The sequence below is a fragment of the Tamandua tetradactyla genome, chromosome 2, assembly GCF_023851605.1.
Source record: "Tamandua tetradactyla isolate mTamTet1 chromosome 2, mTamTet1.pri, whole genome shotgun sequence".
Classification (NCBI taxonomy): Eukaryota; Metazoa; Chordata; class Mammalia; order Pilosa; family Myrmecophagidae; genus Tamandua; species Tamandua tetradactyla.
The window spans coordinates 117663541-117689592 of record NC_135328.1 but is presented as its reverse complement, the minus strand read 5'-3'; the positions used below and the strand labels follow the sequence as shown (position 1 = coordinate 117689592).

Below are 26052 nucleotides of genomic sequence, written 5' to 3'. Positions count from 1 at the left end.
ACCACTCTTAGGAGGGTCTGCTTAGATATTATAGACCACAGCCAGATTTTCCCAGTCCAAACTGGCCTCCTATCAGGAGGAAAGAGTCACCTGCATTTGTTTTCCCTGAGGGTGAGACCCAGCAGGTTGAAAGACTTTCCTGTGAAGTCTCTGGACTCTGTTTTTCTTATCCTTCCCTGTGTGTGGCATTTGTCTGACTGCAGGTCCCACCAGCATAAGATGATGCGGTACCTTTAACTTTGGCAGACTCTCCCTGCTGGGGGTGTGGTGGAGACAGAGGAGAGGTTGTAGGCTGGTTTTAATGGCTTCAAATTACCAAGCCCTGGGGTCTGAATTCCTTGAGGGAGGGATTCCACCTGAGTTGGGCTTCACCCCTCCCCTGGGCAAGGCACAGACTCCAGACAAGCCCCCAAAAGAGCTCACTTCTGCCTATGCCTGGGGCAGTTGCAGCCTGAAAAGTCCTGTCGCTGTATCCAGAGGCAGTCAAGCCTTTGTAGATACACAGCCACAAAAAACTCTGTTTCTTCCTTTTTTTTTTTTTCCTCTTTTTCTGTCAGTCCTGCCCCCTTGGTGCCGGGGCAAAAATGAGCAACCTCCGCTTTGATCAGGTTCACCTAAGCTGGGGGCCTATTTTTAGTAGTCAGAATTTGTTAATTAGTTCCACAGTTGTTGTTTGATTGTGCCCAGTCCCTGCTGCTGGTAAAGTCCTTTCCTTTCTCCTCTGGGAAGCAGCCTGTGGGGGAGGGGTGCAGGCCGCTGCAGCTTTGGGAACTCACGGTTCTGGGGGGTGCTCACAGCTGGTCCAGCTGGTCCAGACTGGGGTATGCTGTGTGTCCATTCACTGACATGGTTCTGGGAGCTATTCTGTACTGTTTCTGGTTTTTTAGTAGTTGTTCTGGAGGACGAATTAAAACAGCACGTTGTTAAGCTGCCATCTTGACCCAGAAGAAGCCAAGCCATGTTTCTTGAACATGCTACACTCAAACATGTGGCTCCTGCCGTGTGCTTCCCCCATACCCAGGTATCTGAACCCCATCACCTGTCCTTTCATTGCCCTCCAAGCATGCCTGCCTCAAAGCCCCCACACATCCTCATCCCACACAAAAACACTCACATACTCCAGAATGACACACCTCTCGCATGCAAGTATACAGTCTCAACCCACCCCTCATGGGAACTGTGAACCTGCTCCCAGCCCCTAGCACCCCTCTCCTCTGTAGCTCCTAGCCACTCTCCCCTCCCTACCCCCTGTGACTAATCACCTGCACATCAAGGCTGCAAGTGCTCAGCTTCATAGCTGGGCAACATCTGCCCCCAAACCTTAGAGACATACAACCCCCCCCAAACCTTGTACAAACATACATCAGTGTTTGGCCTCCCCTGACCCACACATGTGCATGTGTGCATTTCTGCCAACCCTCCCAACTCTGGGCAACTGTGGTCCTGTGCCTCTAGGCACCCCTGGCCCCATGCCATGTGCATGCAACCCCACTGCACTATCTGTGAGCTCTTGACACATCTGGAAGGTAGATTTTAAATGCCACGCCACTTGGATGTTTAGCAGAAGAGATCTCCAAGTGAAATATTGAAAGTGCAGGCTGGTTTCTCCTCAACCCTTATTGTGAGATGCGACCAGGAGAGATTCACTGAAAACTGAACTCTTGAGTATGAAGCAACACAAAGTAGATATTGTGGAAACCTATTGGCTTCCAGGAAGGGAGACCTCAGAGAATAGTGCTCCCTGTGAGGATGGCACCAGTCAGCCTTTTCAAAGAATGCCAGGATCAGACATGGAGTTATCCAGGAAGGATACTCCTTATATCTGAGGGGCATGGTCCAAGGCTACTGCCTAGAAAGCCAGCGAGAGTGCTGTGTGAAATGTATCAACAGAGCAACTGACAGCCTAGACTGTGGGGTTCAGACAAGGGACCTAATATATGAAAAACAACTTCAGAGGACAAACCATGGGGGCTAAGGTCCGAAGTGAAGCAGCCTGGGGCCAGGAGAGCGGACCCACCCGAGCAAGTGGAGAGGGCAAATTTAGCTCAAAGGCCAAGGATGGACCTTGCACTCTGTTGCAGTGCAAGATTCGTTCCGCCTCAGGATTTGCAGAGAGTGGGGCACATTTCCAGAGGAGGGGGAGAGGCTGGCTGCCACCACAAGGTGGGGTGAGCATGTGCAGCAGAGATGGCACAGAGCCTGCGTGCTGCCCCCATGCTGGGAGAGGGTGGTGCCAAGAAAAAGGTGTTCCCCCGGTGTCCCACATGGTTCCCTTTGGAGAGAGGTATAACTCTGCAGAGGACTTTGTTACAGGTGGGCCTGCTACTTTCAGATCCCCAAGGACCAGTGATTGTCAGACTTTGAAATCCAATGGATTTTGTCCTGCATATTGTCGAATCTGCTTGCGTCCTGTGTCCCCATGTTCCCCCCACCCTATCGGACAGCACATGTGTATCCCAGGACCGTTCCTCCTTCGCATGTTGGCAGCAAATGACTTGTCTTGGGATTGTAGAAGTCCAAAGCCAGAGTGTAGTTTTGCCATTCAGAGACCGTGCCCTAATGATCTTTGAAAGGACTTTGTTCATTTCTTGCTTTGTGTTTCATGTCTGTTGCTAGGGAAGTGGTCTGAGGTTCCCTGATCCTGTTATGGAATGAATGTGTTTTGCACATGGGAGAAAGAGGTCCTTTTTAGGGTCCAAATGGTGAAAGGTGCTGATTTGAAGGGATGCCTGTCCCCTAGACAAGGTGTGTTCTGATTTCACTCCCATTTCAAAAAGGCCGAATAATCCCCACCCAATAGGGTATGTTTCAAACTGGAATCAGATCCTCTCCCTGCAGGTGTGTTTTAATCAAGTGATTTTGTTTTGTTTGATTAGGTGACGACATGACTCCGGTCATTTCAGTGGGTCTCGGTATGGTTCTGGAGTCCTGGGAAAGAGGACACATTTTGGAGAATGATAGATGCCCAGAGAGCAGAGCAGAACGACCTGGCCACGAGAAGCAGAGTCTAGCAGCCAGCGACGTTTGAAGATGAAGAAGGAACATGCCTCCCAGGGAGCCTCCTGAAACCGGAAGCCAGGAGGGAAAGCTGGCAGATGAGGCCGTGCTCACCGTGTCTCCGTCCAGATGAGAGAGGCACCCTGACCGTGTTCACCATGTGCCTCTGCAGGTGAGAGAGAAAGTCTGACTGTGTTCCCCATGTGCCTTCTCAGTTGAGAGAGAAACCCTGCCCTTCATTGGCCTCCTTGATCCGCAAGGTATCTTTCCCTGGATGCCTTAGATTGGAATTGCTATAGACTTGTTTTAATTGGGTCCTTTGCTCAGCCTTAGAACTGTCAACTAGCAACTTATTAAATTCAAACAAAATTAAATTCACACAGGAAATATATGTGTACTGTCTCCAAATATCTTGATGTTGTTTTCATGTATATGTACATGAACAGTTATGCTTTTAATCAATAAAAATCTAATTTCTCATAAAATGTGCAAGTAACCTATTTTCCCCTACAATTTATGGTTAAAGAAGAGTTGTTACCCAGATCCATTTGTAGAGTTTAGATTTAAAACTGCTGGATCATAGCTTACACAAAATTTGTAAATATGTATAAACATTTCTGAGATACATAGGTTTTCTTTATATGACTGCAGGGAGGTACAAACTGAACCTCAGTTTTTGTATTTCCCTGCAGTGCATATACAGTGATAAACTGCGTAACCACACAAATGTGGTATTTTAGTTTGCTAAGGCTGTCAGTAAGCCATGTACTAGAAATCAATCACTTTTATAAAGGGGATTTATTAAGTTACAAGTTTAAAGTTCCAAGGCCTTGGGTGGGCCACTGTGGCTCAGCAGGCAAGAATGCTTGCCTGCCATGCCAGAGGACCCAGGTTCGATTCCTGGTGCCTGCCCATATAAAAAAAAAATAAAAAATTCCAAGGCCTTAAAAATGTCCAAACCAAGACATCCACAGAAAGATACCTTGACTCCAAAGAAATACCGATGTCCATCACATGGGAAGGCACGTGGCTGGTATCTGCTGATCCTCATTCTCGGTTCTGTGGCCTTTAGCTTCTGAGTCCAGTGGATTTCTCTTTAGCTATCTGTGGGTCCCGACTAAGCTGCTCTGGGGCAAAACTGTTCATTTCATCTCTTAGCTTAGCAACTCAAGAAAAGGCACATGGCGACATCTGCTGGGCTCTGGTTTCTGTCTAGCTTCAGCTCGCCTCCTGGCATCCCTTGTAGCTTCTGCTTTGTGAAGCCATCTGCATTTAAGCTTTCTCCTAAATGGTTCCCTGTGTTGGTTCTCTTAAGGACTCCAGTAACCTAATCAAGACCCACCTTGAATGGAGTCACATCTTCTAATCAAAAGATCACACCCACAATTCAGTGTGTCACATCTCCATGGAAACAAACTAATGAAAATACCAATTCAGGATTAAAAGAACAAAGCTATTCTGGGGTGGCTAACAGTTTCAAACCAGAACATGTAGATAGCATAAAAATTACGTATAATATATGCTGTAAAATTTACAACCATACTTGCACATCTAGTAATATATTGACTAAAAATTCTGAAAAACATAGCTGTGGCAAATATATAAAATTACTATATAAAACTATAATAAAAGCTAAAACTTTTATGTTGCTAATAATTTGTCAGGCTTTACAATTTTTTTTTTACCTTCTACTTTTGCCAAGTGCTTTACATACATTAACTCTAAAATTGTTATTATTATTTTTTCCATTTTACAGAGAAGGAACGACATCTTTTTTCAAGTTGAGCTTGCAAGAAAGTGAGGTCCAAAAATAGAAAGCAAAACCAGGCTGATGACTTTGCATTGAAGTCATGGGCTGCCAGGACAGCTCTACCCATTCCAGGAACTAAAGAAGGTGGTTAGTTCCATGGCAAACTCGAAGGCCTTGCACAGCAGAGAATTAAAACTAAACCCTTGCATAATACCTGAGACCTGGTGCTTTGTCTAAGAATGGGGTGCAGTCAGTCAAATCCACCCATAGGCCAAGGAAATGAAAGTGTGTGTTTACTCAGTCAGGTGCTTTTGTGTCTCCAGAAGACTGTTCCAGAAGAGAGTTTAAGACACATAGTGGCAGAAGGCATATTTACAAGTCAGTCTGTGAATAATTTTTAATTTAGATCAAAGAATTATTCTTTCAAATTAATTTGACTCATTTTCATACAAAGTTTTCTTGTCACATGGAAAAAGTGAAGCAGTAAATATTCTGCTAGCAGAGGACTTTAAAAACAGTGACAGAATGCCAGTTGTATATCAGTATTATCAGACGCCTCAAATAGAAAATCAGATAAGTTAATTCCAATAACAGTTCCTTTTTGAATTCAGTTTACAAAATCAAAGCTAAGTCTTTGGAAGTTCATTCTCTCACAGATGAATTATCTGACATTCTTAACTGTCATATTTAACTGACTTTAGGATTCTAAAGCCAGTTAAAAATTCAACATTGAAGGGAAAATTGTTTTTGGCTTGATTATAATAGTACAAATTTGGATGGGTACATATTTTGGTAAAAATAGCATTCAAACTAATTTTAAAAACCCATTAGCAGTAATGTACTTGGAATTGGTTTTGATGCAGATTAATTCATAACTGAGTCCAAACAAACTGTTGATCAAAACAGGTCAATCAAAAGTACCACTTTTTCTAAGTAGGCACAAAGTAATTGATCTGCAAAATTTCTTACAGTGACTGATGTTAAATGATACCATTTTATAAAGCACTTTCTTTGTCATCCATAATGGATTGGATATTAGAAACATCTTAACCACAGAAGAACTGCTTTGTAAATCAGCTTGTGTTGAGGGGCAATGGGTATGAGACGTATAAGTTTTTCTGTATTCTTTTTCTTTTTCTGGAGTGATGCAAATGTTCAAAAATGACCATAGTGATGAATGCACAATTATGTCATGGCATTGTGAGCCACTGATTGTATCCTGTAGATGGACTGTATGTGCTTGAAGATTTCTTAATAAAATTGTTTTTTTAAAAAAATCAATGTGTGTTTCCTCAATAGTAATTAATAACACTTTTTTTGGTAAGTGAGTCCTGTATTTTAGCTTATTCATTCAAATAAGTTGTGAATCTTTAATGAATGTGTTCAATGAATGATGTACAAGAAAACTTTTTTTTAACTCTTGAAATTTTGGCAAGTTGCATAACTGGCAACAAACCTAAAAATAAGACATTTTAAGAAGACCCTTACAAAATAGAAGAAACCAAACGAAATAAATAATTGAGAGCTCAAATAGAACATGAGTTAATTTTAAACTTCTATTACTTTGCTTTACCATAATATCTGTACTTAGGGGAAGAATCTTTTAATAGAGCACATTATTTTAAATTGGATAAATGTGAATTCTACATCAGAAAGGACTGAAGTGGAAAAAAAGAATGGAATAAAGACATTCCAAAGACTTTTAAATAATTTATTGGGCATAGTTTATCTTGTAAAAATTATGCATTGAAGAAAGGTGCTCTAAATGAAGGTAAAAGAATCTGTGAAAATGTGGGATGAAATATTTAAGTTTTTCACATGAAAACATTGGAGGTAACAATGTCCTCCACTTAAGCACAATTTGTTCAGACTACCAGGCACTTCAGTGCTTACAGATAAGGAATATTCTCAAATTAAAATATGAACTACAATGAAAAGTCAAATGAAGGGTCAACAAATTCAGAGCATGTAAGTGTAAAATTCAACTCCAAAAATATTGTCAGAAATCATACTTAAAAATAAAACCATATTGAAAAATTGTCTTCAGAAGAATACCAATGACATACTATTGAAAAAGCTAAGTATTGGATTAAAGTACCTAGATAAGTGATGAGATAATTCTGCTTAGGTTATTTGTAAATTTCAGACAAAATGAAAACCTTTTAAATTTAGGAAGAAATTTATTTTAAAAAATAATTGTAAGAAAGTAATAATAATTGTTAAATAGACACTTCCATAGCCTTCTGTAGTTGGTCCCTCTCTATATTGAAACAATTGTCAGTCAATAAATATTTCAAGGAACTATGGAGTGTTAATTACTTGTGCTTATTTTCATTCTCAGGTGTTCTGGTTTGGACCATAAATTTAATGGCCAACTCACTGATAGAGGAATTTGAAAGAATCAGGTACATACAGATCATATTCTGTGACCATAATAATGTAACTGCATTAGAAATCAATAACATAAAAAAGCCACAAACACAACAAAAACTCTCCATAGATATTTAAAAATTTAAAATACACTAGAAACTGATAGCAGAAATAGGAATTGTGAGGAATGTTAAGAATTAGTCAGAACTCAAGAATATAAGCATACTATGCTTCAAAAACAATGTTTTAATGAAATTTATACCCTTAAAATATTGATATCAGAAAGAAAAATGAAAATTATTGGACTGTGTTCATCTTAAGAAGTTTAAAAATGCAGCAAAATAAACCCATATTAAAGAAATGAAAGGAGGTAAGGAAAATAAAAGTGGTAATTTACATGTAGAAGACAAATAATAGGAAGATGCAATAAGACACAATTTCATAATCGACAAACCTATGGCAACATTGATAAAGGAAAAAGGAGAGATGGCCAGATTTAGAAATAAAAAAGACATAAGTACATATCACAGATTTTTTTGTATTTTTAAACTTTTCTTATTGCCTAGCATAACATACATAGAAAGCAAAGAAATTTAAAAAGCAATAGTTTTCAAAGCACTCTTCAACAAGTAGTTACATGACAGATCCCAGAGTTTGTTATGGGCTACCATGCCATCACCTCAGATTTTTTCCTTCTAGCTCTTCAAGAATATAGGAGGCTAAAAGGCTTAAATATTTCTTTATCACATAATCGATTTTTTTCCTTTTTAACATATACATAAAAAATAAATAACATATACATAAAAAAGCAATAAATTTCAAAGGACAGCACCACAATTAGTTGTAGACACATTTCGGAGTTTGACAGGGTTACAATTCCACAATTTCAGGTTTTTATTTTAGCTGCTCTAAGATACTGGAGACTAAAAGAGATATCAATAAAATGATTCTGCATTCATACTCATTTGTTCAATCCTACCTTCACTGTGTAACTCCACCATCACCTTTGATCTTTCTATCCCTCTCCTTAGGGGTGTTTGGGCTATGGCTGTTCTAACTTTTTCATGTTGGAAAGATCTGCCAGTAATATGGGGTAGGGAGTTGGAACTATCTGATGTCCTGGAGAGGCTGGGCCCTCTAGGTTTCAGGACTTATCTGGAAAGTTATACCAGTGCATGGAACCCTTGTGGAATCTTCTGTATTGCTCTGGGTGTTTTTTAGGATTGGCTGGAATGGTCCCTGTTGAGAGTTGTCAGGTTACACAAGAGGAACTTCCAGAGTAGACTCTTGGCTCTATTTGAACTCTCTCTGCCACTGATACTTTATTAGTTGTACTTCTTTTGCCCCTTTTAGTCAGGATGGAATTATTGATCCCATGGTACCAGGGTATTGTGTTCATCTTAGCTTCCTGCTATTGTATTTATGATTTACCTCTCTGACCCCAGGGATCCAGGTAGGTTCCTTCTGGTCTATCCTTTCACATCTTCTCCAGCCTTACTAATCATCACACTCAGATGGTTGTTTTCACTCAGGAAAGCGTGGGGGCTCATGTATCAATATCTGCCTCACCTCTTATGACCCTGTAAATGTGGCAATCCTAGTTTTCCTTTTGTATGGGAGATTTGCGATTCCATCTAGGGGTTCCCTCTCCCAGGTGTTGTGAGAACACAATCCCACAGGGTCTGAACAGTGCTCAGGTGCACTCAGATACCTGCAATGTCTCTGGTGGTGTTCATTCAATCAACACATATTTTTGAGCACCTACAATGTGCAGGCACATTTCAGGCTTTGTAACACTGTGAGCCAGACAAAGACCTCTGTCTCCAGGGCTTCCATTCTAGTTGGGGAATCAGACAGAGACCCCAGACTGCGTGAGCTGAAAGAGGCACAGCACATTGGAGGGGACCCTTCAAGGCCCATGTAGATATAGATGTGTCCCCCAAATTGTGATAGTTCAGGTAACCTCTAGGATAAACTTAAAAGGAGAGTGGGCTTTGTGTCAGGGAGCGGGACCCCTGTTTCCACAGACCATGTAGGGAACCTGGAGGACCGTCTCTGAGAGATGCTGTGCAGGATCCATTCCCACATATCGTATGATTTCACTACAGGCCTGAGGTCTGGGGGCTTCCCCTCAGGGGGAAAGGAGTCAATGAGAGCTATGAATGTGGTCTTAGCCCCTTGGGCACAGAGGGGAGTCTGGGGAAGTAGAGATAGCCCATGAGGATACGTGTCCTACATGGACCCCACCATGCCAGCTCTGATATGAAGCACTGTGCCCACCTTCTCACTGCCAAACTACAGTGCCTGAAGCTCACTGAGACAGAGCATATGGGGAGGGCTCAGCTCAAAGGGTAGGGCAGGCACAGGAGCCCAGCCCACAAGGTGTCCTCAGATGGCAGAGATGGTGACAGGACAGGCATCTGGTTCGGGTTCCAGCTCACCTCCCCCATAGTACCATGCCCTCCATCCTGGGCATCTGGCAAGATCATTACTCAGGACTTCTGCCAGCCCCACATACTGCTGGTTTCAGGGGGCACTGGGTTGCATCCAGATTGAATGTCTGGGCCAAGGCTACACCACCATGCAAATCATTTCCATTTTAAGCCTCTGGATTCAGTGGAGATCAGAGTACCTGTGCCAGGTTCAATATTTTGTTTCCAAGCTTTGGATTCTCGATTCAGTGGGAGCCAAGTCAGAGGGTGAGGAGGGCTGGGGTTGGGCGCCAGTGAGCCAGAAGGGAGGGCATGGTGGCAGCACTCAGAGACAATCCTGTTGGGTAGAGTGGGCCAGGAGCAATGGGGTACTTCAGAAGAGTCCTCTGTGGATTTCTGTATTATGGTATTGAAGGTCTATCTTGATGACTTGCGTGTAGTCTGAGAATGTGTATCTGCTGTTGTTGGATGTAGTGTTCTTGAAATGCCAATAAACACAGTTGATTGATGATGATGCTCACTTCAATTATGTCCTTACTGATTGTCTGCATTTTGGATGTTCCCATTACCAAGAGAGGAGTGTTGCAGTCTCTAACTACATAGAGGGTTTGTCCTTTTCTCTTGTAGTTTTATTTGATTTGCCTTATGTATTCTGATGCTCTGTTGGCAGGTGCCAAATCACTAAGGATTACTATGTCTTCTTGGATAATCCAACCTTTAACCTTATGCAAGCCTTTCTTCAACCCTGATAGTTTCCCTGTTCAGAAATCTGCTCTGAATGAAATTAATAAATCTTCTCTAGCTTTCCTTTGATTAGTTCTCACATGATTTATCTCTCTAATCACTTTAAGTATAAACTGTCTTTTGATAGCTTTTTAGATTTTTAAAATAACATTTACATTTTTTAAGTTAATTGTGCAATATAGAAAACTGAAGAGTACAAGAAGCAAAGAACACAAAAGTCATCCAGAATGACAAGCAATGAACAGTTTGACATATTCTTCTAGGTCCTTTATGTGTTTTCATGCTTAATGTACTTTCTTTTAATGTTTTAACCCTTTTTTTTTTTTTTGCATAGGAATCGAACCTGGGTCTCCAGCATGGCAGGTGAGAACTATGCCTGCTGAGCCATTGTGGCCCACCCTGTGCCTTTCTTTTACATTACACATTTCAGTATGGGTGGGGGTCTTAGTTTTCTTTGCTTTGTTGTGTTTTGTTTATCTCCACTCTGTCAATGTTTGCTTTTAAGTGGAGTGTTTATACCATTGGAATGTAAAGTGATTATTAAATATGCCAACCATATTTTAACAGTTTTCTATTTGTTGCACTTGTTATTTGTGGCTATCTTCTGCATTTTATCTGCAAAACTTGGTTTTAATTGAACATTTTATATGATTCAATTACTCTCCTCTCTTGGCATGTCAATTAGATACTGTTATCAAATTTTTATACTAGTTGCCCTAGAGTTTGCAATGTAAATTCACAACTATATCACCTCCTGGTAAGCCTTCTCACCTGTGTTAGGGTTCTCTAGAGAAACAAAATCAACAGGATAGACTGATAAATATAAGATTTATAAAGGTGTCTCACACAACCATTGAAATGGAAGAGTCCAAATTCCATAGGGCATGCTGAGAGGCTGGTGGCACCAATGAAGTGTCTGGATAAACTCCAGAGGAGAGGCTCACTGGCTAAAGAAGCAGCAACTGAGTCTCTCTTCTCTCTCAAAAGCCTTCTACTGATTGTACTGTCTCATTGTAGGAGAAAACGCTTAGATGATCACATATGTAATCAGCCACAGATTCAATCAACTGACTGATGATTTAATACACCTACCTTCCAGTTTATCAACCAGCCATGGAATATCCTTGCAGCAAGGGTCAGACCACTGTTTGCCTGACCAGACAATTTGGTATAATCATGTGGCCAAGTTGACAGCAGAACCTAACTGTCACAGTTCACTCCTTTTCAATTTCACAACTATACACATCACCATGAAACATCCTTAATTTCCATATAAAACAGTATAACAGACATATGTTTCACCTGCAATACTCAGCTGCCCTGCATACAACCAAAAATGTGCTATCTTTCTCCAGAACAGGATAACATCCTTTGGTAACATTCACTCTTAAAGTTCATGTCCTATGACTTAAATGTTATAAAATGAACAATAAAACTTGTGTCAAATGATAAGAGGAAAACAAGAGAGTTCCTCATATAAAAATGCAAACATATCTATAACAATACAGATAGGAAATATTCATACACTCGTAGTTATTGTTTCGGTATCTGGTCACTTGAGCATAGTTCATATTTATTACTATCTTCTTCTACTACACATTCCACATTCCCTTTACCCTCAGTAAGCACTTGTCATGGTTCTTTGCCAGGTGGAGGCACCCAATCTTTCATTTCTGAAGTTTCTGGAATGCTGGTAGCCCTGCCTGGATTGGGTTGTTGCAGCTTTCCATCGACTTTAATCACAGGGTATGGTAGTACTAAGAGACACCCAATGTGATCTCCAGCATTCCAGGAAAACCCTTGTGTGTGGCTTTGAAATAAAATGCATGATCACAGGGTGAGTTTCCTTGCTCTTAGGGGGAGAAGGAGGTTTCAGGAGAATTCCCTCCATCACATGGGCAGACTTAAACTCAGGCAGCACAGAGGGGACATTTAGCAGCTGTAGAGTCAGAGTTTTCTGGTTCTGACCTGTGTCTTCCAGCAGCCACAGTTTTTGTTTCCTCTTCTATAGAATGGGACAGCTTTGTGAGGACTCAGGTGATAATACCCTTATGACAGGTTATTTATAAAGGAAGGCTACTATTTCTCAGGTAACAAAATATCCTGAATGCACTAAGGTTTAAAACTTTCTTCTGCTAAGGACACCCATGTCCCACCTCTTTCCACAGTCCCTGAAGACTTGGGATTTCCATGTTTGAGCTACTTTTCTAACCCTTCTGGTGTTCCTGGTGGGACTGCTGACTGTATTTTCCTTCCCCTGATAACCTAGTGTGAAGAGGAGGCTCCTGGCATCATGGAAGACAGCACCCATGCAGACCATCCTCGGGAATTGCAGCCTCATGGAGCTGGTGCAGTGCATTGTGCCCTCTCCCCAGGGCAGATAGTTCTCTCTCTTGTATCTATTCCAGGGGAACATGAGCCATGGCATTCCCCAACCACTACTTCTTATACAGTTGGTCATGGTCATCAGCTCAGTGCCATGCCCCATGTCACCTGTGATTCTGCCAGCACTCACCATGGGTCCCAGTATAGCAGAAGATACTGTATCAAAGGATAAGAGGACTGTGATGGGCTCCTTGAGTCTAAGGGGAGAATATGGGGGAGAACTCCAGAAGGAGACCCCAGGGCTGGTGTTGGTCTAGGAGCAAATGGAATGTCAGAATATTTGTCTGCTGGGCCCCTGTCTTGGAAGGACTCCTGGACTGGGAATCTTGGGTTTGGGCATCTCATATTTAGTGGGATATTTTCTGACTTTGGAGTGATCCCTGTGAAGGCTGTCATGATGGTGGTTATACTCCTTCTTTGCAGCTCCAGCACCACCTGCACTGCCAGCTCTACCTCCTGCTCTCATATAGGCAGAGGTAGAAATCACTTCATGTTTCATGCAAGGTCTTGAGCTGGCACCAAAATGATTGCCAGTTGTGGATTTGGAGCCAACTTCAGAGCTGGAGCCCCTAATGAAACCAGGCCCACTGACTGAGGCAGAAGCTCCAAGTAAAGTGGCAATTCCCCTACACAACCCAGGAGTGACAGAAGAGGACATGGCATTCCTTTCTCCTATGAGGGTATTTGTACGTCTCTTTATAACATTCATAATCATGTTATATGTAATATGTGATTACATTTATTATTCATATTAAAACCCACATTAAATTAAATATTTCATTTTAATATCACGTTCATATCAGCATCATGTGCACATTACAATGCTGGAGAATCATCACCACTGTCACATTCAGAATATTTCTTCTCCTCAAACTGGACTCCCACCCCACTCAGCTATCACTCTCCATTATCACATCCTTAGCATCCTGGGAACAACTAATCTGCTCCTGTCTCCTGTGTTTCTGTATCCTGGGCCCTGTGCTGAGCACGTGAAGGTTCTTAGATCCCAGCACAGAGTCAGGCTCAGTCAGGAAGTCATTGTCCCTACTTCACACTTTGGACACAGTGGCTCAGGATGGATAAGGAGGTTACCCACCATGTTCCATCTGGAAAGTTGGGGAACAGGGGCTGGATCACAGAGCAGGGTTCAGCCAGAGTCAGGTGTCTGTCATTTGTTTCCCCCACTTATGACTTAGACCCTCTTGTGTTATGGCACTGGTCAAGTGCTCAACTCCATGTCCTTTATCTGGCTCTGCCAGAATCAGTTCAGGAGGTGACTTTGGCCTTCTTCTCAGGATATGGCCAGTAGAATGTGTGTGGCAAAGGGCATCCCTGGGGTTGTGTAGATGTTGTCACCATGGTGTCCCCACCAAGTGGAGGAGGTGGGCATCCAGGAGGATGTGAAGACTTGGAGTTCTGGGCACTCCTGAGGTGAAGAGGTGAGTCTGCATAGTTTAACTAGATGCTTATCAGGAGCATATTCCAAGAAGGACCAGAGAGGGGAAGCTGTTGAGAAAGCATGGATGATCTCAGAATTCATCAAGTCTCTTGAGAATAGTTGTATCCCTGTGTCTGTTAAGAGAAAGCTGTGGTTGTGTCACAGGTTCTGCAATCATGTTTGTATTTATACCTCACCCTCACTCAAAGTTTTGAGATATCTTCCTCTAATAATTCAGCATGAAGATAGATTGTGTCAAACCAAGTGAAGTTGTTGTCATCATTTTGTGGGATGATATCTATGTTCTGAGTTCTTTCCTTTCTTTGCTTTGAAAGAAAGCCCAGAGCTTCATATTCTCCTTTCTTGCTTCCAAGCTTCATCCAAGTTTTCTCAATATATTTTATGTATTTACATCTCATGTATTCCAAATTTACTTTAATACAATTGACTATTAAAGTTAATGGAGTCTGTAATATGATCACAGAATGAAGCCCTTTTGAAAGGATTCAAAGCCCTTCAGAGTCATTAAGCAGAGTCAATCCTGCCATGATCTCTACATCCACACAGCATGGGAGCTGGAAAATACGTTAAGAAAGTGTCAGTAGGTTGGAGTGGAGGATGAGGAAACGTGTGCAGGGCTGGATGGGGCAGGGAAATATCAAAGGGTTTGTAGAACCATTGAGCCTGGGATATTAGAAGGGAACTTCTTGAGTTTTAACAGCCTGGCCAAATCAGATGAGGTAAGAACATAGGGGAACATGGGCAAGTCTTTTCAAAGGGTCTCATATGTTTCTGGGTCACCTGTTGGTGATGTCATGACTTGACAGTGAAAGGCGTCTCCTAGTGGCCATATTCTTGCCAAGATTCTCCGGTGGAGTGGCTCAGGGCTGCCTCTTTTAATGGGAACCAGGAAGAGGATGTCATTCCCAAGTCCACCACATCTTCCTACTGGGCTCCTGGGATAGTCTCATATACAGGGTTCATCATCTTCATAGAATGGGACACTGTTGTGCCTGCAACTCTTGGTTATGAAGAGGCTCCTGCCCAGCTTCTAGAAGACCTCATGGCAGGAACGAGCAGGTATGGTAGTGGGATCATCTCACTGTTGCCCCTCCACCCAGCTCCAAAGGGAAGCCTGCTCACCCATGTGTGGCAGGACTGTAGAAGGATATGTGACTCCTGGTTTAACTTCCTTCCTCCCTAATTTGCTCAGGTCCTCTCCTCCAGACATGCCTCCCCAGCTCTCTAAATCCTCAGCAGCCCTACAGCTCCAACCATACCTCTGGAGCTCACTGTTTCTCAGTGATGGTCCTATTAGCCATGTGGATGGCTGGCATGTTGATGATGACAATCCAGTGCACAGCCATGTGGATTGAAGAAATGGACCACCAAACCTATGGTCAAGCAATTTTCATTATTTTTTTTAACTGACAGTGTACAGACATAGACACATTCTTGACATACAAACATTCTTGATATGGTTGCAATCAGTGGCTGGCAATATCATCACATAGCTGTGTATTCATCACCATGATCATTTTTTTGAACGTTTGTATGTCTCCAGCAAAAGAAAGAAAAAAATAAAGGCTCATACATGCCATATTCCTTTCTACTCCCTTTCAGTGACCACTAACATTTTGACCTACTCAGTTTATTTTAACCTTTGTTCCACCTATTTGTTTATTTTTTTATCCATCCTGTACTCATCTGTCCATACCATACATAAAAGGAGCATCAGACAAAAGGTTTTCACAAGCACAAAGTCACATTGTAAAAGCTATATCTTCATACAATCATCTTCAAGAAACATGGCTCCTGGAACACAGCTGTACAGATTCAGGCATTTCCCTCTAGCCATTCCAATACACCATAAACCAAAAAGGGAATATATATATACATATATAGATACATATATATATATTCAAGTGATTTTTAACAACACTGCAAAATCCACTGTACTGTGACAAAATACTCTTTTTAGAAAAATGGGCATGGGAGAGCTGGAAATCAATAGCCAAAAGAATGAAAAAGGACACTTAACATACACCTTATACAAAAATGCTAACTCAAAGCGATCAAATGCCTAAATATATATGAACTGGCACCATAAGTCTTCTAAAAGCAAATGTAGGGAAACATTTTCAAGACCTACAATTGGAAGTAGTTTCCTAAACTTTACACCCAAAGAACAAGCAACAAAAGAAAAAATAGACAAATGGGCCCTCCTCAAAACAAAATACTTCTGCACATCTAAAGACAACGTCAAAAAGGTGAAGAGGCAGCTGACTCCATGGGAGAAAACATTTGAGAATCAGACATTAGATAAAGGTTTGCTATCCTGTATACATAAAGAAATGATACAACTTAATGACAAAGAACAAACAACCCAATCATAAAATGGGTGAAAAACATGAATGGGTATTTTTCTGAAGAGTAAATTAAAGTGGCTCAAAAACACATGAAGAGATGCTCATTTTCATTAGCTATCAGCAAAATGCAGATCAGTACTACAATGAGATACCACCTCACATGTATAAGAGTGGCTGCTATTCAACAAACAGGAAACTGTAAATATTGAGATGGATGTGGAGAAATTGAGACACTTTTGCATTACCAGTGGGAATGTATAATGTTGCAGCCACTATGTAAGATAAATTGGCAGTTCCTTAGAAAGCTAAATATTGAGTTGCCCTATGATTCAGCAATAGCACTACTTAGTATATACCTAGAAGAGCTGAAAGCAGTGACACAAGCAGACATTTGCACACTGATGTTCATAGCAGCATTATTCACAATTGCTTAAACCTGGAAACAATACAAATGTCCATCAACAGATTAGTGGATTAAGAAAATGTGCTATATACATATGATGAAATTTTATGCAGCAGTGACATAAAATGATGTGCTAAAGCACATGACAAGATGATGAGCCTTGAGGATCTAATGCTGAGTGAATTAAAACAGACACAAAAGGATTGTAAAGGAATGGATAGAAGTAAAGGTGGTTCTCTGGTGGGTCTATAAGTGAAATTACCTTATTGAAGGTCAACAAGATTGAAAGGGGTTGTATAGACCAGTGTCTCACTGATTAATACTAGAGATATAAGCTATTTCTTGCAAAAACTACTTCAAAGTTATTATTCATGTACAAAGAATGTTTAACTCCAGACTACAGGGGGATAACTGCTAATGCATGCTATGGGTTGTCTTTAACAGGAAAACATCAGCAGTGCCAAAACAGCAGCAGGGGGAAGTAAAGGGGGTGAGGGCAAAAGAGTCAAGGGGAGGTTTAGATTTCCCATTTGTTGAGGGTGTGTTTATTGATTAATGTTTCTCTTGGGAACAATGAAATTTAAAATTCAGAGTGTTGATGGGCTGTGGACTTTGGGCATTATGCATGATCCCTAATGAATGCGGGGGTCTGAAGGAGGCACTGATTGAGAGGTAGATTGGTGAACTGTGGTATACACATATGATTGAATATTGAGATGCTACAAAAAGGAACAAAGTCACGAGGCATGAAAGGATGTAAATGAACCTGTGGGACATTTGATGAGGCAAAATAAGTCAGAAATGAAAGAACAATTATTGTACAGTCTCCTTTAGAAAACACCTATAAGAAAACATAGGCCTAGATTGTAAGCTCTTATAACAGACACATTTAGTCCAAAATGGTAATTATTATTTCTGGATTTTGAGAGGCTGTTTTATATATCTATAACCTGGTATATGGAGATCAGAAAGAAGATGATCAGGTTGGGATTCAAGTAATTCAGAGCACAGGGTGAAGGAAGACTTTGTCTATATTTTAGGACTGTACCTAGTCTTTGAGACCAAAGGAAGAAAGGTTTATTTTCTCCAGAACCTAAATTTTGTGTAGACCATAATCTAACTCAACCTGTCTGGATAGTTCAATGAACAATTGAAACACAGAGAAGCCAGAATAAAATGAGGGTCTTTAATCCTGTATAGCTTAATGTAATACCTGGATATATCCTACAATACATTAAGCAGATAATCCAGAAGAATTGGCAAAGTCCCTAGAGGGATGGGAGAAAATATATGGACTATTAAACTTTACCACTGGGGAAAATCCTGATACTATGTCAAACATTAGGGACACCCAGATCAATATGCCAAGCTCTTGACTTTCTTTTCTGGCTTTTAAACAAGGGAAATTATTAAGTTGCAAGTTTACATTTTAAGGCCATGAAAATGTCCAAATTAAGGCAAGGCTATGAAAATGCCCAAATGAAAGCACTAACAAGAGATTACCTTTGCTGAAAAAAGGCCAAGGAAGTTCAGAGTTTCTCTCTCAGCTGGAAGGGCACATGGCAAGGTCTGCTAGCTTTCTCTCCCAGCTTCTTGTTTCATGAAGCTTCCCCAAGGGCTTGTTCCTTCTTCTGCAAAGATCTCTGACTATGTTGCTCTAAACTTTTTCTAAAAGTTAAAAAAAGTTTCCTCTTAAAGTGCTCCACTAAGCAAGCCCACCTTGAATGGGTGGAATCACATCTGCATGGAAACCATATAATCAAATTTACCTCCTACAAGTGGGTGAGGCACATCTCTATGTAAACAATTCAAAAGCTCCCACACAGCAATATTGAATGTGGATTAAATAACTTGACTTTTCTGGGGTTCCCAACAAAATCAAACTGGCCACAGTTCAAGCCCTTCTTGAGTCTTACTCTTGTGAAGCTCATTTAGGTAGCAGTGAAGCTTAGCCTACCTATAGGTATGCCTAACAGTTACCTCTGAAGGATCTATTTTGTTTCTCAGTTGTGACCTCACTCTCCCTAAGGCCAACTCTACAAGTGAAATCACTGCCCTACATTCCTGTGTGGGAGATGACATCTAGGGCTGCAAGTCTCCCTGGTGGCTTATGAGATGACACCCAGGGAAGAACCTGACCCTGGCACCATGGGTTCAACAATCCCATCCTGACTATTAGGGGGGAAAAGTGTAACTAATAAGGTATCAGTGGCTTGGAGAGTTCAATAGAGTTGAGAGGCTACTCTGGAGGACACTCTTATGCCAGCAGCAGTTAGACATTGCTACCTATCATAACCTGCCAAACCACAACTACAACAATTCCAGCCTATCCTAAAGAAGACCTAGGGTAATATATAAGATTTGAAAAAGCTTCCATGTGCTATTGTATTTTCTAGAAACCTACAATTTCCAGTTGGGTCCCTGGACCAGATGATTCTTGAAACCTAGAGGGTCCAGCCTCCCCAGAACATCACCTAATTCCCTCCCCATACCCTATATTATTGACAGTCCCTTTGAACATGAAAATGTGAGAGAGCAATTGTCCAAATACCCCTAAATAGTGGGATAGAAAGATCAAAGATGATGATGAAGTTATACAGAGAAGGTAGAATTTAACAAATGAATATGATTGCTGAATCATTAAATTGATATTTATTTTAGTCTCCAGTATATTAGAACTGCAAGAAGCAAACACTAAAATTGTGGAATTGAAACCCACACCAAACTCTGAAATCTGTTCTACAACTAATAGTCATGCTATGCTTTGAATATATATGACTCTTTTTAGATATGTTATTTTTCATGAAAAAGACAAAAAAATTGCTTGTGATGATAAAAAAAATCATCTGTTCCAGCCTCCTATATTCTAGAGCAGCTAGAAGGAAAAGTCTGAGAGGATCAAATGGTAGCCCATGACAAACTCAGGGATATGCACTGTAACTACTTATTGAAGAATGCTTTGAAAAGTGTTGTCATTTTTTCTTTGCTTTGGATATATATTTCATAGTATACAATTTAAATGTTAGGGTGAGCTATCGTGGCTCAGCAGGTAGAGTTCTCACCTGCTATGCTGGAGACCCAGGTTTGATATCTACTGCCTGTCCATGCAAAAAAAAAAAAAAGTTAAAAAAAATCATTGAAAATAAAAACTAAAGAAGGTTTTTAATTTCAGTCAAAGCACCGTTCTGAACAGGAAAAGTATCAGTAAAGATTATGTAGATCAGTACATAAGGTTTGACGGTGTATTCTCCAAGAAGACATTATTGTCTTTAATGAGTATCTTCTACCAACAGAGCATCAAAATTCATAAACCAAATCAAATGAAGTTACAAGAGAAAAGAACAAACACACTGTGTACTTGGAGACTGCAACATTCCTCCTGTCATAATGGGAACATCCAAAATGCTGGCAATCAGTAAGAAGATCATTGAAGTGAACACCATCAACTATGTTTATTGGCATTTAGAGGATACTTCATCCAACAACAGTGGACACACATTCTCAAGATACAGGTATTTCAACAATATAGATCATCAAAACCACAAAACAGAGGTCCACAGAGGACTCTTCTGAAGTTCCTTATTGCTCCTGTGCCCACCCTAGCCTGGAAGTTGGTTTCTGGGTGCTGAGCCCATGTCCTCCCTTCTGGATCACCGGCACCCAGCCCCAGTCCTCCTCACCTCTGACTTGGCTGTCATTAAATTGAGAATCCAAAGCTTGGAAGCAAAACGTGGAGCCCAGCATAGCTACTCAGACCTGCAATAAATTCAGAGACTTAAGATAGACACAGCAATCAAGTGCATGGCGGTGTGGTTCTGACCCAGATATTTGAACAGAGTGCAGCCTAGCAGCACCTGGAAGCAGCAATATGTGGGGGTTAAGAGAAATCCACCGACTAGTGATCCTGCCAGATGTGAGAATGGAGGTCATGGCACTGTGGGGAGGCAAGCTGGAAGCCAAGTCAGGGGCCTGTCCTGTCACCATCTCTGCCCTCTGAGAGTACCCTGTGTGCTGGACTCCTGTGCCTGCCCTGCTCCATGAGCCAAGGCCTCGCTAAGTGCTCTTCCTCAGTGAGCTCCAGGTGCTGTAGCTGGGAAATGAGAAGGTAGACAAGATGCTGCAAGTCAGAGCTGGCATGGGGAGCTCCATGTAGGACAGGCTCCCCCAGGGGCTCTTTCCTGATCACCAGCCTCCCCTCTGTGCCCAAGGGGCTGAGACCCCATTCATAGATCCCTTTGACTCCTTCCTTCCTGAGAGGAGTCCCAAGACCTCAGGCTTGCTGTGGAAAAAAAATATGTGGGAACAGAGTCCTGAACAAACTCTCCCAGGGAGAGTTCCCAAACTAACACACCTGGTGGAGACCAGGGACCCTCTTCCTGATGCAAAGGTCACTCACCTTTCATTTGACCCTAGATGTTGGCTGAACATGGGTGGACACATACTTATCTAGATGGATCATGAGATGTCCCCTTTAACATGCTGTGCATCCTTCATGCTTATGTGTTCTGGGATCCTTGTCTGACTCTCTGATGAGAAAGGAAGCCCAGAAGGCAACAATCTTTATCTGATAGGCTCACTGTGTTATGCTCAGAGCCTGAAATGTGTCTGCACATAGCAGGTACTCAATAAATCTGTGCTGATTAAATGAACCACAACCAGAATCATTACAGTTACCTGAGCGTACCCGGGAAATTTGCCAACCAACAGGTGTTTGTTCTCACTCCACCAGGGATAGGGACCCCCTAGATGGAATCTCAAATCTCACATACAAAAGAAAATGTAGATTTGTGCACATTTGCAGTTTTGTGAGGAGAGGTAGATATTGATACATGAGTCCCCAGCCTCTCCTGACTGAAAAGAATCATCCTGCATGGCATGAGTACTAAGGTTAGAGAAGGTGTAGAAGGGCAAACCAGCAGATTGCTACCTAGATCCCTAGGATCAGAGAAGTAAACCATAAATATATATCAAGAGGGAAACCCAGAGGTGGAGCTCAGTGGGGACTCCAGGTGGCATCTGGACCAGGGGCCATTCTTGGCACCTGAGGGCTCCGGGTGAGGAGACCTCAAACCACCCACACTCACCCTGTACCAGGACTGCATCTTTGGTCCATGTGGGGCCCCATGCCTGTACAGGGGCTTGTGAAGACCACCCTGTCCATCAGACCCTCATTGACCTTCTGTGTGGAGTTCTGCAAATAAGAGCCCAGCAGTGGGGCCACAAGGCACCAGGGGAGACTTGGCCATGGCTTCAGTGGTGCCCCCAGGTGACCATCTCTACCCAGGGCTGGCTGGGAACTATATCATGCTAGCCCTCCAACTTGGGGGCCAAGAGCTGGCAGATGGAGGTTCGAGAAGCCACGTAGGGCACATGTCTCCCACCAGCATCATTTGCAACCTGCTGGATATATTCTGGATGTGGAACTGTTATTCAGCCACAAGTACATGGAGATCAATGTGCCCACACCTCCAAGGATGTACCAACCACCATTTAAATGTGGAGTCCAGATCCCAAGGCCCTGAAGTGGTCACCTGAACCGAGCAGACCACAGCCCACCAGAGAAGAGAATTTCTCCATAGCACCAAGCCCTGTGGCCATCCACATACTCACCCCTCATCTGTCCACATGGGGACAAGCCAGGCTTACCAAGGAGGCATGTGCATTGCTCCTGGCCAGACAGTCCAGACCTGGGTCAGCCTGATGGGTCAGAAGCATGGGTGGGGTGTCCCCAGCCCTGATACTTGCTTTACTCCTCTCTGCTCACAAAGGCCCTCAGGCTCATTTGGCTGCTTTGATAGTTTCCAGGTTCAATACATCACAAGATATGGGTGGGGTGTGAAATGTGACAGTGATCTGGTCCATTTGATGCCTTGAAGTTTTGAAGACTACCGCAATGGGGTGGATCTCCATTACATGTCCTCTGGTTGTCCCGCATATCCTTGCACAGAAAGGAAAGGCTCTGGTTTGGAGGCATCCACTCTACCATTGAGCAGCCAGGCTGGGGCTGTGTCTTTAAGCCCAGACCAAGACCACAAGCAGACAAGTGGAATCAGGTCTGCTTTATACTCCACAAAGCTGCAGGTCAGCCCTGAACCCCACTGGCTCCCTCTTATCCACAGCCAGAACACTTTGACACTAAACTTGCAACTGTCTGCCAGCAGAAAAGAAAACAATCTGGGCTATAGGAAAATAAATAACTTCAAAGATGAGCTTTTTCTAGTGCCCCATTCACCCCTGACTCCTTGCAGAAATAAAGGAGATAATGAGAGGATAATATGAGCAACTGTATGCTATAAAGAACTAGACAATATAGACAAAATGAACGACTTCCTAGAAAAGCATGAACAACAGAAAACCTGATTGGTGAAGGTGGAGCACATACCCAGGGGCTTGTGGAGAGCCTGTCCACCATGCTACTCTTCTGAAGAAGTTGAACATGTGCCCTGGAGATGGCAGAGAGTCCAGGTACCACCCACATGCTTGGGGAGGATGAAGTCAAGAGCAAGGTGATCTCACCTATTTTCTGCAATGTTGCAATTCTCATATAGGTGTTTGAAGAGAAAGAGCCACTGTGTAAGGCCTTGGAAAGAGTGTGAGTGCTGCTCTTCCAAGCTCCAAGATGTCCCTGGAAAGGATAAAGCATCATTCTGTAAATGATTCTCAGGGTTTGAAATCTAATAGTGGTTTCCCTGCTGGTTGTCAGATGTGTTTGCTCCAGTGACCCCTGTTTTCCTGTAAACTTCCCCCTATGAAAATGGGGGCCTTTATCTCATGACTATGCCTCCTTTGTATCAGATAACTTATTGTGAGCTTCACAAGTCAACAGCCAGAGTGAAGTTTGCCTTAGTGGAGTCCATGAGTTTGTACCGCTTTTGACTTTGTATTGAAACCGAAATGGTTTACAACTTTTGTAATATTGTGCTGGAATGAATGCATTTTGTATTGGTAAAGAACATGTCTTTCTCAGTTGAGAAGTGGGATGTGCATGTTTGAAACTGTTATGGACCCCAGGAAAGGCATGCTCTTTTAATCCCATCTTGTGGGTGCACACCTCTCCTGGGAGGGGTATTTTGATTAGGTTGTTTCCATGGAGATGTGTCATCACCTATTCACGGTGGCTCTTAATCCACTTACTGCTGTCTTGAAAGAGAGGGACATTTTGGAAAGGACACAGATGTTTGGGGAGGCAGACAGGAAACATGATAGGACATGCCAGAAGCACATACAGGAGCTGAGAGAGCCAGGTGAAACCAGGAGCCAGGAGAGAAAGACAGCAGATGTTACCATGTGTCTTCCCATGGGACAGATGAGTCCAGATACCAGCTGCCTTCCCTCCAGGAAGGTGTCCTCTTGTTGGTGCCTAAATTTGGACAATTTCCTGGTATTAGAACTGTAACTTGTAACTTAATAAACTATAAGAAAGAGAGCACACAACCAAAACACAAACACAGTGACTAATTATGGGGACAATGCTAGTGTGAGGCAGAAAGGGAGCTGGAACCAAGGAGGTGACAAGGAGCAGAGGACAAACATGGGAGGCAGCTCTGCCATGGGGCAGTGGAACCAGCCTCTGGAAAACATGCCCAGGGGCCCCAACAGGAGTAGGAGGAGGAGATGCCAGGTTGAGGGGCAGGGGATGCCTGTGGCCCCAAGGGATCTATCTGCCATGGCCATCTCTGGGGCATCCTGGCCAAGAGAATGCTGCATCCTGCCACATTCTCTTTGGGCACCTGGAAAGAGAATGAGCCCCTAGTGTTCAGGGCAGATACAGGAAATGCCCCAGTTTCTACCTCCATATATTGGGGTGCTTGGAGTAGAGGACTCTCAAGATTTCACAGGTTTAGATAAGTGTCTTTAGTCTCAGTTTTCCATCAATGACCTGCTATACTCTGAGCACCTGGGAAATGCTTTCTGTTCCCTGGGGTGCTACTGAGCACTATCAGGCCAAGAGTTTTGGGGAGAGGGGTCTTGGGAGAGTGTAGAGCATGTCTTCTTCTTTGCTCCATGTGGTGGGAGTGGGGCTACTTTCTGACTCAAGGTGTGAGGTTTCAGTAGGTGATTTTCTTGCCTGGAACTGCAGTGATAGGTCTAGTTACAATGGAGCAGCCCCTTTCCCAACTGTGCCCAGGAGGCTTCTGGAGATGCAGGAGCCAGGAAGGAGGCACACTTGGGTCTTTCTGGCTATCCCCCTGCCTAAGATTATACATCCTGTTATTAGCACTCATCTCTATGCTCTAAGCTTGTCAGAGGTGTATGTGTTTGTCTGGGGGCCTCTGATGATCTCATCTGTCCCTTCATCATCTGTGCCCCAATTCCTCACCTGAAGCAGTGGTAGCTTGGACCTTGGTTCCAGTGCTGAAAACCACTGACATGGCTTCTGCACCCAGGTACTCAAAGTCCACAGGGGCCATTGGTAAATGCATGAAAAAGAACCTTAGAAAGGAAAAGAGCAGATGTTCTAGTGAAAACAAAGCAGGGGCTGAGAGGACAGACTGGGGGCCCCCAGGTGGGAGGGACCCAAAGGTTCCCTGTAACGTGACATCTCTGCTGTGAGCAGAATGATCAGAGAGGCCAGCCCTGCATAGGAAATCTGCTGAGAGGAGGCACAACTGTGTAGACTCAGAGGCAGAGGGGGTGTGGCCAGAGGAGGTGAGAAAGGCAGATGATATTGCAGGAGCAAGCTAGGAGGGGAAGAGGGAGAGAGAGAGAAGGGCAAGGCCAGGTCCTCCACCCTGAAGATGATTTAGGTGCCTGTGAGTGTGAGGCTGTGTGGACCAAGAATGTGGACAAGGCTTGGCTGGGGCTGCTGCCTCCAGGCCACACTTCAGCCTTTGGCTGTGATGTCACCTGCAGCTCCACTGGGAAGGAACTGCTTCCATCCCCTTCCTGGGGCTGTGTCAGGGTCCAGTCTGGATGGTGGGCCTGAGATCCTTCCTGCCTGTGGCCCATGTCCTCCCTCAGCTTTTGTGGATGGGCCTCTGAATAAGATACTTCTCTGTGTGGCAGCTTGCTTCCCAAGAGTGCAAGTGAGCAGAAGAGACAGAAAAACAGAGACAGAGACAAAGAAACACACAGAGAGTTAGGGAGACAGCAAGAGAGAGAGAGGGAAACATAGAGAGGGAAAAAGACTGAGAGTGACACAGAGGTAGAAAATGACAGAGAGA

At 42.9% G+C, this 26052-nt stretch overlaps 1 long non-coding RNA gene across 10 annotated transcripts in view; it reads right to left on the bottom strand.

The window, feature by feature from the left end:
• Positions 1–10876: 10876 nt before the first annotated feature.
• The window catches only part of LOC143673730 (uncharacterized), a 121697-nt gene continuing 106521 nt past the window's right edge, over positions 10877–26052 (bottom strand). For 2 of the 10 annotated variants that reach the window (XR_013170555.1, XR_013170561.1), the window contains exons 5-9: positions 25209–25321; positions 23271–24248; positions 20569–20644; positions 18392–18628; positions 10877–15510 (exon numbers count right to left, since the gene is read on the bottom strand). This is a non-coding gene — a long non-coding RNA (uncharacterized LOC143673730). The remainder of the gene's footprint in view (positions 15511–18391; positions 18629–20568; positions 20645–23270; positions 24249–25208; positions 25322–26052) is intronic. The other 8 variants (XR_013170558.1, XR_013170562.1, XR_013170563.1 and 5 more) reach the window with 8 other exon arrangements.